The sequence below is a fragment of the Electrophorus electricus genome, chromosome 16 (genome assembly GCF_041902795.1).
Source record: "Electrophorus electricus isolate QZ-2024a chromosome 16, ASM4190279v1, whole genome shotgun sequence".
Lineage (NCBI taxonomy): Eukaryota > Metazoa > Chordata > Actinopteri > Gymnotiformes > Gymnotidae > Electrophorus > Electrophorus electricus.
The window spans coordinates 19,866,612-19,892,144 of record NC_137512.1 but is presented as its reverse complement, the minus strand read 5'-3'; the positions used below and the strand labels follow the sequence as shown (position 1 = coordinate 19,892,144).

The 25,533-nt window shown below is 37.6% G+C and overlaps 1 long non-coding RNA gene across 2 annotated transcripts; it reads left to right on the top strand.

Moving 5' to 3' along the window:
- Positions 1-97: 97 nt before the first annotated feature.
- On the top strand, positions 98-23,669 carry LOC113573360 (uncharacterized). Of its 2 annotated transcripts, XR_014117701.1 has the most exons (4): positions 104-233; positions 402-427; positions 12,053-12,168; positions 12,724-23,669. It is a non-coding gene; the product is annotated as an uncharacterized LOC113573360 (long non-coding RNA). The 2 variants fall into 2 exon arrangements; XR_003410200.3 differs by lacking the exon at positions 402-427 and having other exon boundaries at positions 98-233.
- The last annotated feature ends 1,864 nt before the right edge of the window (positions 23,670-25,533 follow it).

Sequence of the window (25,533 nt, the reverse complement as noted above, 5' to 3'; positions counted from 1 at the left end):
CTTTCAACACACGCCCACATACCACTGTCATTGGTCTGAATGGGGCTCTAGACAAATGCCTTATCTTCGGATTGGAGATGGTCATTGTCATTTGGAGGTTTTCGGGCACTTTCGCGTGTGAGTGGGAACAGGATTACAGCAGCTTCAGAAACATACTTTTAAAGCGTATCGTTGTGACATTTAATTTGATCTAAATAACTTAAAAGGAGATTAAAATGGACCTCGCTCTACAGGTAATATCGCCAGTTGGCATAGGCCTATACATGTACTTCTAAATGTCATGAACCTAAACTAAAGAATGATGAAATGTTAATGAAAATTTAAATCAACGACTTTCACCATCGGTGTAAGATAAACGTGTGCAAATACAAAGGGAATAATCGACATATTTGTTTCTGTAGGGGAAAATGCATATTTCGGATACAAGGTACGACTTTCAAACCACCTGTCTTTTATCTGTCCATGACAGTCGATATTAAACCGAGGCTCTCCGCAGTTTTTATCTAACTGTTCATTGAAACGTGATGCTGTTTTTGTTGTCGCGGTCTCACACAGAACAATGGATCTAGACTAGCGTGCTTTGGAATTCTAACCCGAAATCACTCGGTAAGGTCAAAAGTAGTGTTAAGAACGGTGTGAGAACATTAAATGAAATCAATAAGCTTAGGTGAAAATTGTTATTTATTTATGCATTTCTTTATTTGTTTGTTTGCTTGTCTGTGTTTGACAAAGATGAGATGGTAAAATTAACGCAATGCTTTTTAAATTATTATTATTATTATTATTATTTTTTTTTTTTTTTGGGGGGGGGGGGGGGGGGTGAACTTTCGTTCCTACAGACAGGACACTATAAATAAGTTTTATTCCCTTTGCGGTCTAACCAGTGGTTATAGTTCAGCTTCGGGATTAAACTGGGGTCACAGGCATCACATCAACTGGTTGAGATAATTTAGGCCCTAATATTTATTATGAACAGCATTATAAATTAACTTTAAACATTTTTCTGACAGTTTTAGCATGTTTCAAAAATAATTAGGCTATAAAATACAGTGTGCATGATCCAGTGAAGCAAGTTTTAAAATTTAAAGTTTCCCCACACATTTTACATCAGATGTTGGAAACAAATCCTGTTTTCTTGTTTCTTTATGTTAAATGGGTATTTTGTTGATTGCCTGTCATAAACAAGATCTCTAATCTAAACTTTTAATATGATGTAAACTTTTAATAAGATCAGACATGAACAGGCAGGCACACACACACACACACACACACACACACACACACACACACACACACACACACACTCGGCAAAAGGGGGCCAATAATCATAACATACCAGAGTTTACTCACTGCACCTATATTCTTGAGACCAAAACTATTGTCAATTTCACAGTACTCATTTGCTAAACTGCAGATGGACACAGCTTCCACAACCATTAGCAACACAATGTAATGTTAGCTGGAAATCTTTGAGTTTGTTGCAATTAAGCAGGAACACCAGATTAGCTGTGTTGGGTGTGCTCCTGCTTGGTTGTAATGACAACCTGCAGCCACACTAGCCCATTGCGGATACGACTTCCGACCCCTAGTTTAAGACAAGGAAAACCAAGAATGAAAACCCACATTCTTGGAACACAATCTTCAGGATTTATTTCATAATTCAAATTCAACAGAAAATTGAGCCGCTATGCAAGATTCCATTTTTTGGCAAATGTGTGTATAACAAACAAAAACTGTGATCCAAGAGTACAGATTTCCTATGAGTTTACTTTTAGAATATTTTACTAGAAGTTAAAATTCCAGGGAAGATTGCATACATGGAAGGTTGTATATCTCTCTTGAATGCATGATAGGACAGTACAATTCACTCTCCTTAAAAAATGAGGGTAACCTCTGTGTAAGTCCAAAAATGGCATTTGCATTGTAACAGCCATACAGGTCAGTAGAATATAGACAGGTTTAATTAGGAATGTGCCAACATCAACAATAGAGCTGCTAGGTTTGGGTTAATTCTCTATTATTCTCTATCATTTACACCAAATTGAATGACCTCAATTGGTCTTGTCAAATCAGATTATTGATGATAGTGTTAGTATCCTGGAGCAGTACAGATTGAGTTTATTTGATGTGCTTTTTTTCTGGGTTTCACTTCAACACAGTAACAGGTAGCTTGACATTAAATAGTACAGGCATGTGATGACAAAATAATCAAATTACAAAAAGACAGCAAAGGTTTTGCTTTCATTAATACAGCTGTGCCATTGATTGCAATAAATAAAGAACAATGCTGAAGAACCAAACAAATGTGAATGTCAACCACACTGGCTTTGCCTGCCTGGGCTTTATGAGATGTTTTATGTTTTCTCAAATGGTATTTGTCTGGCCATGTTTTTTGTTTGTTTGTTTTTTTATTAAACTGCAGTTTTGCTGTTAGGAATTGCCAGCAGTTCATAAAAAATGTGTTTGCAGGGCAGAGAAAGGTGTTTTGAAATGCTTGTGTCAGGTGATGGGTTGTGTGTCTGCCCTTTGAGATGAAGTGCATAGAGAAAGTCATTTAAGTGATGGGGCAATGGAAATCTCTTCTCAGGTGTCTTTCAGGTTTTGTTCTCTTGCTCAGACAGGCCCTCAGAAGCTAACTTGAGTCCTTGAATCCATGCAGTGTGTTTCAAAGGACCACAGTGTGTTCATTTTCATCACAATTCCAAACCAATTTCATGGAGGCAATTCATTGGTATTACCATGCAAGAGAAAAAAATCCTTGAACAAATTGTTATGAACTGAAATGCAGTCACTTATGAAACAATTTTCATGGTCCTCACATGAGAGGAGGAGAAAACTATCCTGGGGGAGCACCATGAGACTAATCCATTTATTATGGCAATTTTGTTTGAACAGTCACAACTTCCAGTGCATCCTGCCCATATTAGTGCTCATGTACCCATGGCTTCCTAAGGTGGTAAAGCAGGATGGTGCCTGGCGTCAATCATGACCAAGTCTACAGGTGTGTGAGTGAAAGACAACTTTAGCAGATCACACATGGCAGCTGTAAGAGCTCACTAAATCTTTTGTACCCTCTCACTCTAAGTGTGGCACATAATGTTACTCTTTAGATCGCCATATTTAGTTTCAACCTACTCCCATCAGTGTCTTGGTGCTAATGGTGCTAACAGCTAATTATACCTGGTAGTTACAAGTTAGCTTGATCTTATTTGCATAATTTGTATGTATAATAAATATAAGTAACAGTTGTAGCAATATAGGCTGGACTGTTTCCTCAAGATTGCAAGGCTTGGAAAAAAATGTTTTGTATTTGTGTGCATATAGTAAATCCACCTGTCTTAGAATATCTCATTCTCTGGTCTGGGGCTGGCACAGAATGATGTTAGAGAATACATGTAACTCATGCTGAGTAATGTATTAGAAGAAGACAATATTAAAGTATAACTTTCTCTACAAATTCCTATATAAACACTATAAATCCTCTGTTAGGAAGCTTAAGTTGGAAACAGCCCCCAAACCGTGTGCCATGACTTGTTTTATTCAATATGTGAATGATCTTGCAAGAGCAATATTTTTTACTCTGACATAAGATTTAAAGAGTAGCAGGCAGTTCTCTTGGTTATTAAAATAAAATTGTGCAAACACCACCTAGTGTCAAACTATGGAAGATATGGCTTTGGAGCCCTGTGAGATCCTGTGTGCACCAGTATCTTTGTTTTTATCCATGAAGAAAAAAATCTGGCATTTACTAAACTGGGAGTACATCTTAGTTTACTGTAGAAAGTAGTTGGGAATAACCTGTTACATAAGGAGGAAGGCAGACACCAGCCAGCTTCATATGTTTGAGCAGGTGCTCCCGATCAGTTCAAGCTACCCGTGCAACATGCTTGGCATCACTACCCAAATTTGATGTGCGCTCACATAATGTTGTCCATGGCGCCTTCCCTGCTACTTTGATCTTGAGTGATACTACAGCTGCCACTAGCAATCATATTAAATGCCAGACTTCCTCCTATTCACACAAGAGGAGCACATTTTTGCAATCTCCTTAATTTAGCCATTCTGTTAAATTGCAGTGCTGGTCCTCAGTCACCTGCATTGTTTTGCCTGCAGCTCACTCTGTCCTTGAGTGTAGTGTGTAATTCTACATTATGATGTGTATGGAATTTTGAATAAGAATAACTAGATGAACAGAGGAATATGGGGAATACTGAAAAAGGACAGGCATGGAATGATGCATGGAATTACAAACACATCCATCTTCTCCATAACTACAGTATGCTCAGGGATGAATGTCAAAGATTATATATATTCTAGAAAAAGAAAAATGAGCATGCTACTCTATCTAATTGCGCTCCTATGGCACTGGGGCAAACATGCTGGGTTACAGAGCATGAGTCTGCTACAGCATAGTCAATTATCAGTGAGCACAACTGGAAAGTTTTAAAATGTGGATTACTGTAAGTGAACATAGCAGGGATGGTAGACAGAAATAACAAAATAAAACCCACCAATAATAACAGAAAATCTAGCTGATCAGAAACCAATTCCGCAGATCTTAATTTGCAAATACAATGAATGTTTTCTGGTCCTGTTGCCAAGGCCAGCAGCAGTTTTATTCCTAATGAATGCAACAACACCTCTCCCTAAGTGAGAAGATGGCCTCTAATTTGACTTACAGTATAGAGAATTCCAAGAATTAATAATGCAAAAGACCTGTCTGCTTTTATTATTGATCTGGAAAGAATACAATTACATCTTCTTCAAGAGATGAACTTAAGTTGTATGGCTTTCTCAGTTGTATGGCTTAATAAAGCTTTCTAAAGTCAAATCTGTATTTGTAGTATGTAATATTAGAAGCCAGTGTAATACTGGCTTGTGTAATGTGAAAAGTGGATGTTTTTTGTGTGTGGAGGTATTTTAAATGATGGTTTCCTTCAAATGTAAATACATTTATTGTAAGAGATTCAGTGATTTATGAGTACAGGATTAATGAATTTGACAGCATGCTGAGTTTAGACATTGCATGACCCTTTCATTAACATAATTCAGAAGCTGCTTATGTGTTGACCTCTAAGAAAGACGTTGTTATGGAGAGTACCATATCCAGTGGTAGTTCAATTGTTAAGGCATTTGACTTGTAATTGGAAGGTTGCCAGTGCAAACCCCATGTCTGTTGGACCCCTGAGCAAGGCCCTTAACCCTCAATTGCTCAAAGCTTATGTTCAGCGATGATTGTAAATTGCTTTGGGTGAAAGTGTCTGCTAGATGCCATACACGTAAAAAAAAAGTCTGCTACATTCTCATAGAAGACAGGTTAATTAATCTTGGGGTTAAAGTTATCAGGGAACAAATTTGATAAGGCAGAAAAACATGTGCATGTATACAAGAAAACATATGCACTGTACTCTTAGTACAAGAACTGTAGGCCAGAATGTCTGCTCTATGTATATATGTGACCTTGATATCAGAAAGAGGACTGACAATAAAACCTGCATTTAGTAAAACTATGTAGTATTTTCTAATTTTGATCAATAGTGACCTTTCTGCATATATCTATTTGATATGACAGAACTAAAACTGCTAAGGCTTACAGGCAGGGATGAAAGGACAATGCCTCAGCCTTCAGGTGCCTCAGATAGAGTGCATAGAAATTCTGTCATTAACTCTCTGTGGGTGCGATAATTGGCAAGGTCAGTGGCAGTTGACATCTGCTTGTCCTGCTAAATGCTATCAAACAAATCTGAGCAGCACCAGAGAGATAGAGAGAGAAGGAGAGGGAGAGAGACAGAGAGGAGTGAGTCAGAGGAGGCCAGGAGCTGGGACCACTGTGCTGAATCGTAGACGCTTTTGTCCACCCTGCAGTGAGGGAATATACTCATTAGGAGCACCCACTGTGCAGTGAGAGCTTCCATAATGTCGACTCAGTATGCTTATTGCCACCCGTGTTACAGACGTCTCATAAAGACAAAACGGTATTGAAATTTCCAAAGACATCTAAGGAAATGGCCCTTAGATGAGATGTTACGTTGAACAGTTTACATGTTGTGTAGGCAGTGTTCGTGTGGTGTTCGTATTGCAGTATTTTTCGATATCAGGGACAGGTAAACACAAAATCATCTATACGCATGACTGGAATCAAGCTATATATATATATATATATATATATATATATATATATATATATATATATATATATATATATTTCCCCCCCCGACTTTTCATCTGTATTGTTCCATGTAGTCTGAAGCCCAGCTGCATTCCCAGAGGGGCTTATGAGCAGATGTAGCAGGCAGGAAGTCAGTCCAAGCAAAAAGCTGCCTTCGGCGAAAAGTCCAGAAAGTCATACTGCACTTGATGAGTCATGAGTCACTGCCACACACAGCTGATTACATCTTACTATGTAAGGCCCCATGACCAACAGTTTTGAATCACGTGGATCTTAACTGGAGGCTGCAGTACAAAATGTCTTTGTGTCTACAAACCTATTCCAGATATAGGTATAGTAGAAACCACAAAATCATATGATAAAATCATATCTACCTTACCATATAAATAGTGATTGTATTATGCACAGGTGTGGTCATTCTGTGGTTACCTTTGTTTTCCTGTGGTCTCAGATTTATCTGTTCAGTGTTAATAGTATATAATTGACTGGTTTACAATTAGTCAGTAAATATGAACTAAGGTTGATTTACAGCATTTTTTTTTTACACATTTTTTATTTGACTTTTACTTTTATTTTACAGTTTTATGCTGCCACGTGTGACATTAATTTATTTCCAAGCTCCCATCCTCAACACACCCGCAGATAACCACATCTTGTAAGCCCTTCTTCTATACTGATTATAGAAAAGTTCATTTTATGTTTGATCTGTTCTCAGCCCTTCGAAGCCATTCATAGCACTGTTGAGCTATCATGTCTAGTCCCATTAGGTTGATTTTGTAGGATGCAGGCTGGGGTCTCCACTAATTACAGTGAGTGCTTTGTTGTGCTTTCCGCAGTGCACTGTTAGATGGTTTCTCAGTGGTCTTGACATTCACATCAATAGTAGTTTGAGAATGATGGATTCTCTATACCAGCAATGCAGGCCACTTCTTGATTATAAATTCGACACATCTCATGATGCAAGACATCTATGTGGAAGGTCAAATACATGTGGCAGAATCTAGAAGCCCTGAGATATTGTGCCTGATGATGACAGTATCATTCTTCTTGGCCAATAGATATCCCTGAACGTTTTTCTTTGCAAATCCTTCATTAGGCAAAGTTGATGTTCTCATTACTTTCTTTGTTCCTTTGAAAAAGTTCTGGACACAACAGTATATTACAAAAAGCCCAGAATTTCAAGGAATTTCAAATTTATGAATACAAGGGAAGCATCTAGATAGTAAATAAATCACACACAGACACAGAGAGGTAGTGAAGTAAACATTTTCTGAGAATACAATGCCATGAAATGAGCGAATGGATGGGTAAGGGGCAGGCGGGGATTCTAGAACATGGAGGCATGTATTTTATGGTTTCATTTTGTCTGGGACAGGCTTCTGTTGCAGGTTTTATCCTGCTCCTGATCGTGATGCACTGTGATATATATCAAGGCAAGATTAATGCAATTTACTGACCAGCTTTGCTATAGAACCCGTTATCAATATCAAGGACCCAGCCTGATTTTATTTATTTTTTATCATCTTGGGCATCTATGCGCACATTACTTTCGCAGCTAAGGCTAGACTGCTGGGAAAAAAAAAAGTTGTACCGCATTCTGTCATTTGTGAGGGATGCTGCATACAGGTATGGTGTAAATAAGAGTTTGAACAGCCACCCTAACTCTCCATTCATGGGTGTGTCCCATGAACAGAGAGGGTATAAGACCTGTGCTGCAGCATATACTGCAGCTACAATAAATCCTATATGCTCATGCCATCACATACTCCAGCCTACATAGGTTACTCCCTCCTTACTCCCTAAATTTAGTGTCAGGTACTGTTGCGTGCATGGAATATTTGGGGTGGTGGCCTGCCAGCATTCTTGTACAAGTTTTGTAATTTTAAGTTATTTAGGACAATGGTAGAATAGATAACCATCTGCAAAACAATATCAAAACAAGTAAAATTATGCCATGCATGTAATTTTCTGTCATACCTCTGTTAGCATAGTACTGTCTATTCTACCAGTATGAATTAGCATATAACAACTGAGATTAGATTTTAAGAGAATAGATCAACAGCACCTTAACAACGTTTTTCAAATTCTTATATGTATTCTTCATCAAATATGTTCCTTAGGTGAGGAGTGTGGTTATAATTTATGTTACAGCTTTAGATCTGTTGAGATTTCTTCAAACAAAAGCATGCTCAGGTCTCCTGTATCCCCTCTCAGCTAATGCAGCCATGATTGTACATAGACTGAGTGCTTTTAGGAATATTTGTGTGGTAATGATTCCACAGCAAGGGTATTATGCCACTGACATTGTCAAGGCACTACATTAGAGCATGTAGACTACAGTAGCTACATCTTTTAGAAAACAAATGCCTAGTTTAGGAGATGTCTAACCGTACAAATCTGAGTCAGGGATTTGTGCTAACAAAGTTCTCTTTGTTAAGTCATTCAACTAATATATAGAACTATGGGTTTGACTTATTAGCGTTTATTCCATATTGTTAAACCGTAACCTACAGAGTAAATCTAAGGTAGACTGGGATACTAGTGAATAGTTTGCTGCCATTTCATGTAGTAGGGTTCTTTTAACTGGAATTTTATTTTATTAAACACTAGGCCTGGCTATCTATCATACAGCCAATGTTTTCTCCACAGTGATTTCTGGAATTGGTGTGTCTTGTGAGGCATTGTCTAACACGGATTGTAAAGGTTCCCTATTCTGACGTCATTACAAACACCTTCTAAGAGAACAGCTTCAGACTGAAAGCAGTATGCCAAGAAATCAATACAGAAAGGAACATTTATCATGAGTCGCCCACAGCTAAGACTTTAAAGTGAAGATACAGTACATGCTCAGTTTCATCTTTGCTCTAACAAGGTTAAAGGGATTAAAACTAAAAGGCTAGTGAAATTAAGATGGGGATAGAGGTCAAATATAGCACCGGTCTGTGCCAGAATACCCTCATGAGAAATATGTTCTGAAGTGACAATGCATTTCTGGGATATCTTAATGTTTTTGCAGGGTACTGGCTACTGTGGTCAGGCAAGGATTCTACAAATAGTTCACCATTTGACTGGATGTAGATTTTGGGTATATGCCAGGCCACATATCAGGCCACATTACCAGGCCACGTGCTCTAGAGGTTGTTGATAACTTGATTTAACAAACTGTGTTGGAACTAATTGTGACTAAGTAAAATGCATTATGTTTCTCTTAGATGTGGTGTAATCAAATTCATCAGTGTGTATTTGTTCATAATCGATAAAACCCCTTGCAAATAACAGGTTTTTAGTGATACAACAGGAAGTAAACTGCACCCCATAGGATTATAAGGATTAGAGTCTGTGGGGGAAAAGAAAAGCAAATATTCCTCCCCAGTCATTCCCAAAATTCAAGGACTTCAACTAATATGCAAATAAACGGGCAACAATGCAGAGAACAGTCATGCTACAGAGGTATCGTGACAAATAAAATCAAACATAAATGTGTCATTCCAATTGCAGTGGGAGTAACTTAAAATATAGAGAGTCTCTTGAAACACATTGTAATGAACACAACTAAGTTCTTAAAAAATAAGTACCAACATTAAATATTATGGTCTGAATTCTCAGACCAAGATAATACCTAAATTTAGACTACATAGGACTATCAATGGTTATTCACCACTTAGAAATTAGTCCAAATCCAAGGTTAATCCATGTTTAGTAAACTGGTCTTCAAACTGAGAGGATTATTTTCAACACATCAAAGCTAACTGATTTCTAGAGGTTAAAATAAAAGACATTTTCTGATTACATATAAAAAATTGTTTAAGGTTAAGAAATAAATGTAAGCCAGATTGTAGTTTTAAACAAACAAAGTTGACTCTCAATAGGAAAGAGACAACACATGTCTCCAGTGTAACACTGAGTGTCCTAAATCAGAAGTTGTCCACTGTCCATGCTTTGGCAGCTTAAAGCTACATCTGTTTGGAGGCGGTACATCAGCAGGTTAACCATGCATGCAGTATGGTCACCTTCACAGGTGGTCCATGATTTTAGACATCTCAGTTGCACCATTAGACCACAGCCTACTGGTCTGGCCCTCCAATCACATGTGGACTGTCCCACAATTACGTACAAAATATATGGCAGAGAGGATAGGGAGGCATAATGCCGCCGGCTAAACTGGAAGCAAAGGTTGGTCTCTGAGGCTTCTGCAAGGGGGGAAAATGGTGTTGCCCAAAAACTCATCCACTTAACTGTGAAGAACTGCAACTCAACATCTTACACTACAACACTACAAAAAGCCTTTAATTTATTATTGCATAGATTAAAAAAGAAAAATTAGGTACTATTCCAAGTATGTACATAATCTGTACCCATCTCTCCCCTCCCCCCCCCTCTCTGAATCCACTCCTTCTCTCTCTCACTCTTGCTCTCAAATCACTGTCTGCCACATAAACAAATGTAGTCATTGATCTGGTAGAGGACTGCAGCGTTATGACTGAAAATTCTCAATTTACTATTGGTTTTAGTTGCTACATTGCTGCTTATTAATCATTCTATCAGTGCAGAGACTTCTGTGCTGGACCTTCCCAGGTAATTAATCATTCTGTCAAAAAGCCAGACTTGTAATGTTACCGTGTGTTCATTTTCAAGATATATAATTATCAGGGATTTCTGGCTCATCCAACTTCTGTGCTTCTACACAGAGCTATAGATACGAAATAAAGCTATGGGTTGAGTGTAATTATTTACATGCTGCCAGGTCCCAAGGGAAGTAGACCTAGGTGACACACTGGAGGGCTCAGTACTACAGCTGTGCACAGGGAACTAGCCACTGTTCACACAGTAAGGCAGCCTCGGATTCTGATAACAGTGGACATTGTGGCCTTATTTGGCAGCTCAGAGAATGTGCCTGGAGTAAGTTGCTAATTCAGTCACAGTGTTGCCCCATGCCCATGCTCTCACTGTCTCTCTCTTTCTTTCTTGACTGTGGTGGAATCCTTCAATTGCACAATGCCATTGAATAATATACCCCCAATAAGCCACTAGGGACTGAGCTAAGACCGTGCCCTTTTTTAATGCAATTTGCCTGGCTATGAATCTAGAGGTTCTAGTGACAGCTTCATCCCTGAGCTGTCACTCTGAAGCACAGGATGTACAGGCCAAGGCACTGTAAGTTAGTGGGTCACATTTGAATTGGAAAATGTCTTTCACCATCACCCTGAATTATCAGAGCTTTATGGGCACATGTTTTTTCAAGTTAATTTCCACTTTTCATCATCTCAATACAGCTGAAATACTGCACAGACTACAGTTCTATGCTCTTTTATTTAATCCCAGTTTATGATTATATCTTTGCACGTGGATTATTGCATGCACCAAAGATTTTAATGTATCCTCCACTAGCTTTTGGGCATAAGTATAAATCATCTACAATCGATATCTTCCATTTCCAGTCTCACATACTGCAGCAGCAATGTAAGTAAATGCAGCTCTGAAAAGTGCCAGGAGCCACAGGTTCTGCCCAGATGGGGGCCATATTAATTGAACGTTAAACACTAGCTGTCTCTCCCAATAGACCTGAGCCTCACATTGGAAAGTGGAGAAATGAGAGTTCTGCTTTCCATATTATTGTGGTACGCACTGCTGTTGTAAGATGCTGTGTTCTTTACATTGCTCAGAGATCTTCATTTGAATTCCTTCTTGATTTGGAGTAATAATAATGAAGTAACAAGTTTGGAATTGTGCATTTCTTGTTGATGGTTTCACTGAACTAATTTAACAATTAAGAAGTGATTGGAAACAAGGTGGTTCTCTCTTAATAACAAGTGGACTCTGGTCAAACAAGTGACATTTAACTGACATTTATTGAGAGTACATATCCGATCTTCACCTTTTCAGGTCTAACAATTCTTGCACTTCATGGATTTGCCAAGGCATGCTTGTCCTGAGGTCAACAGTTCTGAAGAAGGCCAACACCAGCACCCTCCTTACATTTAAGACATCATCACTGCAAGGTCAGGTGGTTTGGAAGAGACCTGAGCTGACTTACAAAAGGGTTGTTTAGTTTTTAGACCCATTTTAAAAGGCAGTTTCCTCTTTGCAATATCTGAACATCTGCACTTGCCTAACTATCCTTTAACATTAGCTGATATACCTGTCTTGTATACACTAAGTTGTTTGCTATCTACCCCTGCTATATCTGCTATTAATGTAGTCACAACTTTAAAGAGAACAGACGGCTTGAATTTGTTAAGGAGAATTTCACTCAAAAAAATAATATCACTGTACAATTTTCACATTCTATACTATAAATACTATATACTTATAATACTATATATACTTATATTTATAATATTTGTAATACTATAAATATACTATACTATAAATGATACTATAAATCCACTAACTATCCTTAGTGATAGATACTTAAGGGGTACTCTTATAGACCATTGTCTGGCCTTCACTATCAAATGAGGAAAGTAAAATGTGTGTGTGTGTGTGTGTGTGTACCTGTGGGTGTGTGTGTGTGCCTGTGTGCATGTACTGCCATATGTGCTGTGTGATTCCAGGCTGGCTCGAGAGCAGATTGCTCCAGGCTCCCACATGAGCAGACTAACAAAGATGATGGAGCGAAGACAAGATTCCAGAAAAGCTGAGGTTCTACTGACGTGCTGCTCCTAATCTCTCTGGTGCGGCCTTCAAAGAAGCACACAAAGGCAGGTGGGGCAGGTGGGCCTCAGCTGCAGACGGCCTCGCTCGCTTTCACCCTCTACAAAGATGAGCCATCTGGCAATGGCCAGGCATTTTTAACGGTTTCATTATCGGATGGGGATGATTTGGCCTGCGTGGGCTGCCATAGAAGGACTGCTCCCTTGCCCATAAAACAAACAGGGCCATGCCAGCTATAACTTAGACACTGTGCAGCTCCACTGATGATAAAGTAAGACCAGGAACGTAATTTTTCATTTCATTTTCAGTAGTGTACCAGTGTTCTATGCCCTGTGTATTGCAAGCTAGTGTTCCAGTGGGAGTGTTGCCACAGAATTCTCTCCTATTGGAAGGAGAGAGTGGTGCATGCCATGCTATCACCCATGACTGTTTAGGCTGGCACTAGTGCATTCAGGCTGTACACACTCTGCTTGAACAAAGCACCCAGGTATTCCCCAGTAGTGGGTGTCGCTGTGTGCTTGCATAGTTAGGTGCATTGGACCAGGCAAATGTTTATCTGGTATGTTATGTGTGCAATTTTACTTTCTGGTGCCGTATCATGGGAAAAAGGAAAATGAAAAAAATCCCAGTGTTATGAAGGCTGTAAATGTACATATGGAGATATTTGCTGCCATCTGGCAGGGCTATAATGTATCCATTCATTCATGTTTTAGAAAGGACAGGGACAAATTCAAATGACACAGCCTCCCTGTGCCAGTGTAGTACTCAGTGTCAGTAAATTCATTAAAAACATAACTTGAATGAAAGGCAAATGTATTACTCATGTAGTAACACAGCTTCAGGCTGTCTCTGTAGTGTATGGTAGTTATTTTCTTCTGTTTCCTTCTTACACAGAATGAGACTGAGATAGTGTTTAGAACCTAGTGGGGGAGGAGGAGCAATATGGCTATCCATAGCCTTTAGCAGGGCTATTTTAATTGGAATGTGCCCTGCAAAGCCCTAAGGCTGGGTGATGAATGCATGAGGAGGCACCTCTGGTCTCACAGACACGGCTTGAGTCAGCATCACCACAGCGTCCCTAAAACACCTCATGGCTCATGAACTTGCAGGCCAGCCGCAACTCTCATTGGTTTTACCATACCAAGCAGGAGACATATATCCTCGCCACGCCAGCATCGGTGGAAATGCCAGAATTGTTTTATTTTATTACTTTCATTTTCCTGTTTTTATACGCTCCTTTCTCTGAGGACAGTTATTTATCACGAGCTCTTTCAAGAGAAAAGCACAACAAAGCTCAAAGCGCAGGACTGGGGGTGGGATGATTTATCATTCCTTGCTGCGCTCCACTTCTGCTCTCCTGAGTCAAACACAGAAAGACAATTCACTCCGTCACTCCCCCTCACAGTTCAGCTCCATGTCTTCCTCCCTGCATCCTCGCTAATGATTCGCAGACAAGGGCCGGGTGTGTGGGGGCAAGCGTTCCTGCAGCTGCTGGCATGTATGTGCCAGGGAGGAGTCCTAGTTAATTACTCTACTAATGAATGCACAGAGGCGGTCTAATGTGTCACTCGTCATACGAACAACCCAGTGATTTGTGAATAGGGGGCGGCACTCAGAGCAGAGGTGTCGGCCAGCCGCCTGTGCAGCCCATCCCTGCCGCAGACGCAATTATTTTGAATTGTTGTTCTACAGAAATTTGAATACCTGACAGCAGGCACTTGCTGCTGTGTGCCCTCTCCTCAGCTCCCTGGGAAAAGCTGTATCTGTATTGTAAAAGAGATGGGAATAACAGCTAACCACACCAAATGAACTTAGGCATGACAGGTTCATTAGAATGCTGAAATGAAAATAGGCTTCCATATATTACACAGAGCCTTGAATGTCCACAGTTTCAACTGCACACTGTCTTTCCAATTCTTTGAATCCTGCTGTAATTAACAATACAGAAAAACCCAAGAACAGCAAATGACTTAGTGTGACAAACAGAAGCAGTGGGCTCTGCCACTCCTGCATTTGTTTCTCTACTTTGAATATAACTGTGAGGAGAATCACATTTTGCCCTTGAGGCTGGGGGCAGGTCATCATCATTAATCTTAATCTGCATTTGCTTACTGCATGCTCATCCAGGTGGCTCCCCCAGTGCTAGTGGTCCTGCCAGTGTCATGCCACTCTATTCATGATCTCTCGCCTTCCCTTTTCATATTTATACATTTTGGGTGTAGGGTCCAGATTTGTCAAACTCTATTAATGAATTTATAGAGAGATGGCAAAAATTCTAGAGGTGTCAAGTGAACCCATATTTAGGTTTAGAAAATAAAATACATTCAATTTTAGGGAAAATAACAGTAACATATGAACTCTTGGGTAACCGGAAAAATGCTTCCAATTTTCTTTGTCTGTTATCCTGTTACCTGTATGTGTGAGTAGTGTATGTGTCTGTTCTCATGGTAGTTTGAGTGAAATAGGGTCTAAATGATGATTTGTGTTGTCAAGGTAATTAGAGAGACAGGATTCTAACTCACATGCCCAAGGTACTTAGTTTCATATGGAGCTAAATATAAACCCCTCAGGCACTCGTTTGTGAGGTGACTCATGGAGCATTTCCACCACTCTCTTTTACCCAAATAGAAGCAAATACTTTGGTGTGGAGAACCATACCCTGTCAGACACTCTGGTGTTAACTGCTTTTTCAGCATTTGAAGCTAGCCTTGACTAAGAAACACTGGTTCTGAGCACTGCCAAAGATTAGACCTACACAAATACATCCACAATCCTAGTTTGTGTCATTAACATTTGTAATCACATTAAAGGCTTTTACTTGCATTGGTCCTCTCACTGCTACTTCACAATGGTGGGTAGAGATGTCCACAAACACATGCTGTAATTGAGTGAATTTCAGCTGATGGAGCTGAAATCATGGCAGACTCTGCAAAGAAAGAGGACTTCATTTGACAGGAGTGTTACTCAGCCTTTCCGTGCAAGGGAGAATGAACAGTGAGCATGTCTGAAAGCAGTCTTGAATCTTACAGGCAAAATGCAGTGTCACATTGCTAATGAATAATAGAAGTCTGCTAAACCTAAGGCTGCTAGACTTAATATGGGTGGGATTGGTAGGGGAGCACCTATGTGTTTGGAATATAATGTCAGAGAGTAATGATTACATGAAGAAAATATACACAAGTGAACTGAGGTGCCTTCTTACATGCATATGTCATTTTAGGATTAATGTGTACTGACCCCAGAGAAATGTTGGGTGTAGACTCCTGGGTATAAATGCATACCTGTATACCTGAAAGCATTCTTAGTATGTACCTGCCTCAGTAAAGTATGTTATTTATGAGTTTACTGTAATGATTGGATGCAAACAGATCTCTCTCCACACATTCATAGACTCAAATGGACACCCACCCACCTGTACATATCACCACACAAGTACACACACATTATATATCAGGTTCAAGTCATCCCTCTGTGCTGAAATAAGTAAGTGTCTTTGCTAGACTAATTTGAAATTATTTGAAACAAATTAATAGGTTGTGACAGCGGCCAAATGTTAGATAAGACTGTAAGGTTGTAACAGTAACTAAATGTTCTACAAGATTTTGTTTTCAATTTCTGAAACAGTGTAATATCAGAGCCATTTCCTTTTGGTCAGTAGGAGGATAAGTATAACTAAACCATGAACACTGAGATGTGCATGTGATTATTTATTATTTTTTATAGAAAACGAAGGAAACCTTTATGAACACAAATAGTTTTGAAGACACTTTTCTCACTATGATTATGGGAAGGAAAAGGTTTATGTAATACTCTCAGCTGTATTTAAATTAAGTATCTTCTAGATCATGATAACCCATCATGTCATTTGTAGCTGGCATGGTGTTTTATTGTACAAAATGAAACCTAATTCCAAAACAGTAAATTATTCAGTTGTGCTACACAATTGTAATGTAGTGCATACCACTGCAATATTCATCACAGTTTTGTAATTTTCTTTCATCATATTTTAAAAGGTCTTATTATAAGAATTATTAGTAATAATACTGGCAAGTTAGTAGGCCAGAACAAGTCGCAATAGTGACCACATATAATATCTTATCTCAAAGTTAAGAATTACATTCATTTTTCACAGACAGCAAAGGCCAAACGCATCATATATAGTGTATATATTGTGGCTATGCTATGTGCTGTCTTGGGAGGCAGGGCTCACTTATAGCATTGCAGGACATAATGACTGATTAACACGTGCGCTGGTGGAAATGTACGTTCATGGCAGATATTACATCTTTATTTTCACATATCAGTAGGGATGCCGCAGTGCACATTGATGATGGCGGAGATTTAAGCGCCGCTGAAGCACTCGGCTGCCTCCCTCAGTATTTTCTAATTAAAGGCAGAGCGTAGGCTGAGCAGAATGGGGCAATACATCACACAGCCTCTCAGGTGCATTCTGTGTGCAGTGGCATTTCACTGTCAGGGAAACTGATTGACTTTCCCTGGATATTTTTGTGCGCAAAAACATGCTATCACCTCACATTGAGGCAAAGTGAACTACTGCAAAGCTGTTCTCTAGCCTATTTTACACAGGGGGATTTTGTTAGTGATGACAGAGCTTGTTTTGGGGCATTCAGATGTTTTTGGCTAGCTTTCTTTTCTTCAGTACAGGCCTATAAGACACCCAAAACAAAACAAACCAAAAATGAAATGTGTACAACACTGCAATTTAATTTCTATATGTTTAACCACAGTACAGTCCTGTAACTATTTATATGGAATCTTCTTACATACATGCTCACACACACACATATACACACACACACACACACACACATATACATCTTACACACATAGGGTATGCAGTTACGCATTATGGGCCATTCCACAATTGGGTTCCATTTCTGTCCCTTTCTTTTGCGAATTCAAGACATATATATTGAAAAATAATAAAATCTATATACAAAACTGAAAAATAACATTTGTTACCTATCTCCACTCCATAACAAGACACTATCCCATGAAATATAATCGTTAAAGTCCTTTAGAAATTGTATTTGTTTTTACATTGTTGTGTGACTATATATCCCATCTAAGCTTTTCATACATTTTTGTCACAAGAAATCCATAGTTTTTTACACAGTTTAGTCATGTCCCCAGGTTTTCACTCAGTGCTATTATCCTAATGCAATCCTCCTTCTGAAAAATTTTAAACATTCCAAAAGTCACATGTTGATTACACAGGACATTACATCATCTGGATCTACTCAAGGACATGGGAAGACCAAAATTAAGTTCTATCATAATTAGATGATATTGAAACTATAGCTATGACTGAGAAGGTTAACATACTTTTCTGTTACCAGAATTATTACTTATTATTTATTACTTATATATTATTTATTTGCACAAATATAAATTTTTGGTAAATTGTTAGAATGTGATCAGAGACCTCATGCTATTAGCATGGACGCCATGTGGCTGTATTTAATTTATTTGCTAATTATGTGCTAAAAACTCCTGTTACTCATGTAAAGACTAACAGGACTGAGTTACAGGAATGGGCCATGCTCTGTCTTATTAATTTATTAATGAGAATATTAGTCAATACCATTCTCCTGATTTTCAAGTTTTGCAGTTGAAATGACTGAGGTTGTTGATGTTTAAGATTAGTTTTACAATGTGAATACAGGGAGCCAATCCCCAAATTCCTGCAGACAAGCAGTGCCACTATAGCACTCGACATGATGCTGACACAGAGAGAGAAATATTTAGAGAAGGAACATGAGAAATACAAGAAGGTCCTAGAGTCAGGCAGGAAGAAAAGTACAATCACACACAAACACAAAACCACACTTTCATGCATGCATGCACCCATACTCACACGCCGGTTACCCAGTGCTCATTCCTGTTACCCAATGTTCATAAAGTGTAAACCACTATTTTTTAAAATTATATTCGGTCCATTATTTATCCAATTGTTTTAATAAATGACATAATAAAAGAGGTTTAGGCATCATTTAACATGGAAAATGGCATTTTTAGAAAAATACTACTTGCGTACCTTATAGTGATCTTTAATCACAAATGTCAATAATTTGAACATGTAATCAACAACCTCTTTGAAATACACACTTTCTTGAGGGGAAAACAAAGGAATTAGTTGACATGCTTTTGAGCATGCTTTTTAAATAACAAGTTTTGGCAACAGGATGGAACAAGCCATCAACCGCTTAAATACCTTGTAAAAAATAAAATAAAGATGTCTGAGATTGACCAGTACACATTTTGAATAGGTAGATATATGTGTTATTAAATTCATTGTTGAAAAAAGATAAAAATGAAGTTGAATTTTTGAAGAGCGCAAATGGCACCCATTCGGTAGAAAGGCCCATATGCACCACCTTAAATTCTTATTGTTCCAAAAGTACTCCTCAAAATGCAACTTCAGCAGACAGAACGACATTGGCATGTATGCTGCAGGCTAGTTGTTAGCCAGACATACATCCTATTTTACACTAGGCACACACTAATTTGACATATTTTTTATCCAGAAAGTTAAAATGATGAATACTGTAATGAAGTATTAAGAAGTGTTATGTAGTCTATACCTTTGTATTTATGCTGCTGAGTAAAAATATAACCCAGGCTAGATATTCTCTGTTTTGCATGTTGCATGCTTTGTTGCATGACATTGCAAGAATACTTTATTCTGTACTGTTTCTAGAACTGCAGTTCCGTGTTACCCTGGGCTTTTCTATAGGTACGCCACAATGTCTCTCACCTGTAGTCACCATTTGAAGTTAGCTGGCTAAGACAGCATGTACATTTTACTAATAATGCTGTTTCCCCTTCTTCAGTGCACTGAGAGGGGACAAGCTGCTATTCCCTTAATTTGTCAGAATTCCTGTTGCTAATATACTTACATTACAGAATCCTTCATAATATCACCAGAAGGGACATGCAGGCATGCACAGTGCAGCGAATCCTTGCAGCCATACTAATGAGCAGTTCTGATTAGTGCCACTCTATGATGGAAATCCGTCCAGTAGTAACTAAGAGTACTTAAAGACTAGCATGTTTGAATAGGTTGATGGGGATTTTTAACATTTTATTTGATAATGGGATGCAGAAGGATAATTAAGCAAAAATATCTTACATGATAAGTGATTGAGAGGCCAGCCTGTGACTAAAACATAAAACTTTTACTAAACTCAAATGAGTGTGTTTGTTTAGTTATCTGAAATATTTCATTCATAAATTTGTGTATTTAAACCAATATGACAGCACAGCAAGTAGTAATTACAGCTAATTAGCTGCCTACAAATATGAAGCAATTTATGTCTCCCACCAATCCCTTGCTGGGGCCAGTAGTATTGGATTTTACAGTGATTTTCTTGGCTTTGTATGTATGAATGCTATACAGAATTACTTCTTCTTTGCAGTTTCAGACCCACCATTAAATCACAGGCCCAGGAGATGCCAAAGCTATGTTTCTGTCAGTTCTTACATTAAATAATAAATTGATGTGTTTTTGCAAAGTTTGTCTGGAGTCACAAAAATGTAAAATGTTGCTTTGTAAACTAAAATGAATGCACAGGATGATGGCTGTGCTAAAACAAAGATGCTAAGGTTATAATTTCAGTTCTTAGGCATTGAAAAATGACCCTGCTTATGAAAATCCCATTTGCTCACCTGAGACCCACACAGTATGAAAAGGTACAATGTCATTTCATTGATAAGCAGGGAAGAGGGACTTGCTTTTATCTGTGTTCTTCCAGAGAGTGCTCTTATCTGCTCTCTGTCCTACACTGACGTCAGTAGAACCTCAATGTTTGCATGAATGTTAATGATTAGTTTTAAACATACAGCATAAGTGAATGAAACTGACTAAAATTTATATATGTTGTCTTTGAATAAACCTCAAAGCTCAATAAAGTCATACGCTAGCATATAGTAGCATGGTGCAACATAAAGTCATCACTGCCATGATGTTTCTGAAGGCTAATTCTAAAGGTACAGTGTCTGGGATCATCTCATACACAGCTAAATCATACTTACCCCATATTTTTGTTCCATATGATTACTTCATGGATACTAGATTATTCACATTTTACTGACTGCTCAGCATTTAGACAAAAAACACTGAAATGAGAATTCATGTTTTATAAAAGAGTAGAGTTCATAAATCATGTGTTATAATAAGTAGTTTAGCATTAGCCATGAATGAGAGCTTGGGGGAACTATGGAGTGTAGAAATATTTGCTGTAGAGAGTGCACTGGCTGTTTATGTAGTCTACCATGGGGTAAAGCTGATACCATTTGGGTATAAATTATATATATATACACAAAGTCCTTTATTTATTATTGGGCATTTCCAGTAGCCTACAGAAAAAAAATGTGAATATCCTTTGAGTCAGCAAGCCTGGGTATGACAAATACTAATTTAAAGGCTTGAGGCTAACATAGCTCCTCCAGTCCATCCAGTATATAGAAGTTCATTCAGGAGCTAGTTTCTCATGAGATTAGTAGCAGGCAGGTAGGGAATGAACAAATACCCAGACCATTCATAGACCAGCATGAGCAAGAAGCTAGATTAATATTTCATTGATGTGAAGCTGAGATGCCTGTAGTCTCTCAGCACTTGATTTCAGTGTAACCCCCCATTTAGAAAGAACTTTCAGTGTAGACCTTAAAGTCAAAGCTGTTTATATGCACTGTAAAAATGAAGTTAAATTCTCACGCATACAGCTATTCTAAATAAGGCTCATATGTACCATAAACATGTAAGCCACATTTGCTCCTACAATGACCAGCCAAATAACTGTGCAAGTGGAACAATGCTTTCTGAACTCTTTTTACATAAAAAATATATGTTTTATTAGTAAAAATGTAATGTAACATGAGACTACTGCTCACCTTAACCCAACTTTTAATACAAATTGGGTTATGCAAATTATGAATAAGCAACTATGGAATTCCATTCAATAAAAACAAAAACAAAATTACAAGATACACAAGTCCTTGTACTTTCTGGGAAAATAATATTTGCTTTGTGGACAGAATATATTCTGACCATAATGCTTACTACTAGGAATCTTGTCATTTACTTTTAATGTTTTAATCTGTATTTTAAACTCTACTTAAGTACATGATGTCTAACATGAGGTTTGTAAAAGACAAAACTGGTTAACTAGGGTTGAATTGGTCAAATTCATAAATTTGATTTAATAAATCAGCCAAAATTAGCATAATCTGTAGCTCTGCAGTAGAGAGGCAGACTGCCATTTCCTTCATTCTGTTTCTATCCTATTTCAGTGAAATTGTAGTTTTTATAGTGCCAGATGAACAACCACATTTGAATGCTTTTTGGCATAAATTGATGAAGAGCATATAAGAACAGACATGCTCTTCACCTGTTGTGGGGAGAGAAATGCATTTAATCTGTAACTGTAGACTTGTTTTATCCAAAAAATGTCTTCACAGTATAGAGTATAGAATTTAGCAAAAGATTCACAGTACAGCTGCAGCTGACAACTATTAAAAACTATAGAGAATAAAATGCAAGTCTTACAATGCCAAGCACTAATCTTTTTTTACTTTTGTGTTGCGTTTGACCCACTGGTCACTTTGCCCTTAGTTCTTGAATTAAAACAGCTGTCCTGAAATTGGGCAGGAATGGCTGAAATCTGGTAATTAAATGTGAAGGGTGTAACCAGTTGAGACAATTGCTGACCTCTTTTGCATTACACTGTACTGCTGTGAAGTGATCTGAATAGAAATACACCTGATACCTCTTGCAATTACATTTTGCAAAGATATAAATGTCTTGCTTAAATGTGAATTATATTTCAAGCATAAACCTATGAAATGAAAATAACAGTCAGTACCTATACATACTATGCCTATACACAGTTCTGTTTCATCTGTTTATGTATTTGTGTGTTGCTTGCCTGCAACTTGCACCTCCATTTTTCCATTTTTTGGAGACAAGTAAAATGAAAAAACATCATGAGGGATTACCTTAAAGTAGAAATGTGGCTAGCTAGCTAGCACTAGCACCTTTTGCAGTCTTATTCAAAGTTTCAATTTTTCCTTTCATTGTTATGCTGATGACACACAGATCACATTGTGTAGATGGTAGATGGGTGAATCTTAGATTGGTGAATCTTATCAATTGACACCTATTACAAACTGGATATCTCAAAATGTTCTTCAATTGAACGAAGATAAAACAGAGGTCCTACTTGTGGGCTTGGAGGACATGACCAAAAAGGGTGTAGTTAGCTGTTGATTGCTTTGGGTTAAAGGATAAGTTCCTTGTGAGAAATCTCAATGTGACCTTTGACTCCTATCTTAGTTTTTTCGATATACATCAAGATGCTTCTTCAGTCCTGTTTTTTTTTCTCAACTTAGAAACATTAGAAAAGGTAGAACATTTCTGCCTTTTATAGAAGTATTTGCATTCTTTTATCTCAACTCATTTGGACTACTGTATAGACAAGCTGCTATGACAGCTTGACAACTGAGGCTGCTGGTAAAATTGAACAAAAGTGAGGATTTCCTTTAGTGTCATAACAATTACATGAAAAACTGCTGTGTAACATATGTTATTGAAGTTTTTGACAATGACAGTTTTCCCCCCTGGAGTTAAAAAGTTCAGAAATGTTCTGTGAATAAGGAAATGTTGGTATAACGTAAGATATGGAAATAATTTGACACAAACAGAAATATGTGTTAATCACTGTAATTTTAATGTTCAATTTTTAATGCTGTATGTCAAGAACAATGATAACTCTGTGCAGTACCTTTCAAGTTAACCAAATAAATAAATAAATGTTTGCTGAGCAAAGTGAGGAATGTCGAATTTGAGCATGTTCTGAATCTTTCCAAGTCATGGGCAAAGATTTGCTGGAAATTAATAACCAACATTTAATAACCAACATTTTACCAATCACTCATCAGTAGTGAATAATAAAAAGAAAACTGCAAGTCACGACTTGATAACGACACCTAAGCAATGTGAATTAAACTGCTATTTCCATAAACATATTAGCTAGGTAACTAGTTATCATTTAGCTAGCTTAGACAGTGGTAGTGAAAAAGTTAAGCTAGCTTCTTAGTCTACGTCTGATTGAGATAGCTAGTGAGCTAACATAAATTCATGACTCGAAACTAAAAATGACATTTCAACAAACTTCGTTCTAATATTGTCATTTTATACATTTTTTATAACACAGCTTTTTAAAGCTAAATAAAGATTTGTAAACATGAACAAAAATGAATTGTGGTTAGATTAGTGGATCGGTTTAGAATAGAGGTTTAAACTGTTATAAAGGTCAGGTCACTTTTTTAAACAAAAACAACACTGAAAATTATTTGGCCCATAATATATAGAAAAGACATAGTTGGAAAAGAGTGGTCTTGATGTGTTACTAAAACGTTTAGATACTTTCTAGACTCCTAATAACAATGAGACTCAATATATTTCCTTCAGGCATGTATATCAGTGCATATTTTGAATAATTCACTTGGCAAAATTACCAGGTTTCAGGCAATAAAATGTAATAAAGGGGAAAGAGATCATTAAATATGCATTGAGCATGCTTTGGGAGAATGTGTATTATTCTGCAGAAGTCTCCCCTCTGCATGCATATCTCTAACATCTCTGAGAGAGTTCCATTTCATTCTGAAGCCCCATGGGAGAGCCTTAATCTGTGCTTTACTCTTGACATAAATGCATTATGAAGACTTTCAAATGGGACTGCACATTTAGCACACACAGAATCTTCACTACTGTCTAGGCAGCTTTTGAATAGTAGTGGATAATCAACTCTGGATGTCTTCTTTGTCACCTCTGCCACAGTTTTGGAATACTAAGATACACTGCATTTTTTATTGTGGTTTAATTTCAGGGTTTGATCATGCTCTTAAATCTGGGTTTACTGTGCTTATGCATGAAGATTCTCTTAAATATGTTGTATCACTGCTCATCATGTAAGATGAACATTTCTTCCATGGGATGAGCATGTTAAAAGCTATTGGACACTAGAATTAGAGTTTTGAATACCTCCAACTCTAACCATTCACACACTGATTTACTTTGGTTTGGTTCTTTCATCTTTCCTGACCATGATCAGCTCCTTCCTTATGTAGTGCCACCAACCATAGCTGTTGCTTAACCCCATTACAGGTATGTACACACACATGCAAGTATGCTCATACACATACATATTAATTAATTTTATCATATAAACAGCATCTTAAAATGGAAGCTCACCCAAATCATGTCTGATAGCTGTTAGATGTTGTATAGATGTGTTAAACATTTCTTGATCAAACATCTCTATACTGTTTCAATTTTTTTTTAAATTCACAACCAATGTATTTTTCGTAGTTACTGTTGCTAGTTGGCTCACTCTGAAAATTTTCCCTATTGAAATTTCCCCTATTGAAATATCAGCATCTACCTCAAATTAATATAATTGGCTTCACCAAACATATTTCTATGAATGCTGTTTGCTTATAAACATAACAAATAATACTTGCTATGTAGTCATTCACTGAAGTGCCAAGGCAGAAAAAAAATCACCTTTGGGCCTTATATAATACTTATTCTGAACAATAGTTTTGTCAAAGTAATTATAAGAAACATTTCAATAAATACTTAGAAGTGGTTAAAAGTTAAATAAGGTGAACTTCCTCTTTAAGAAAAA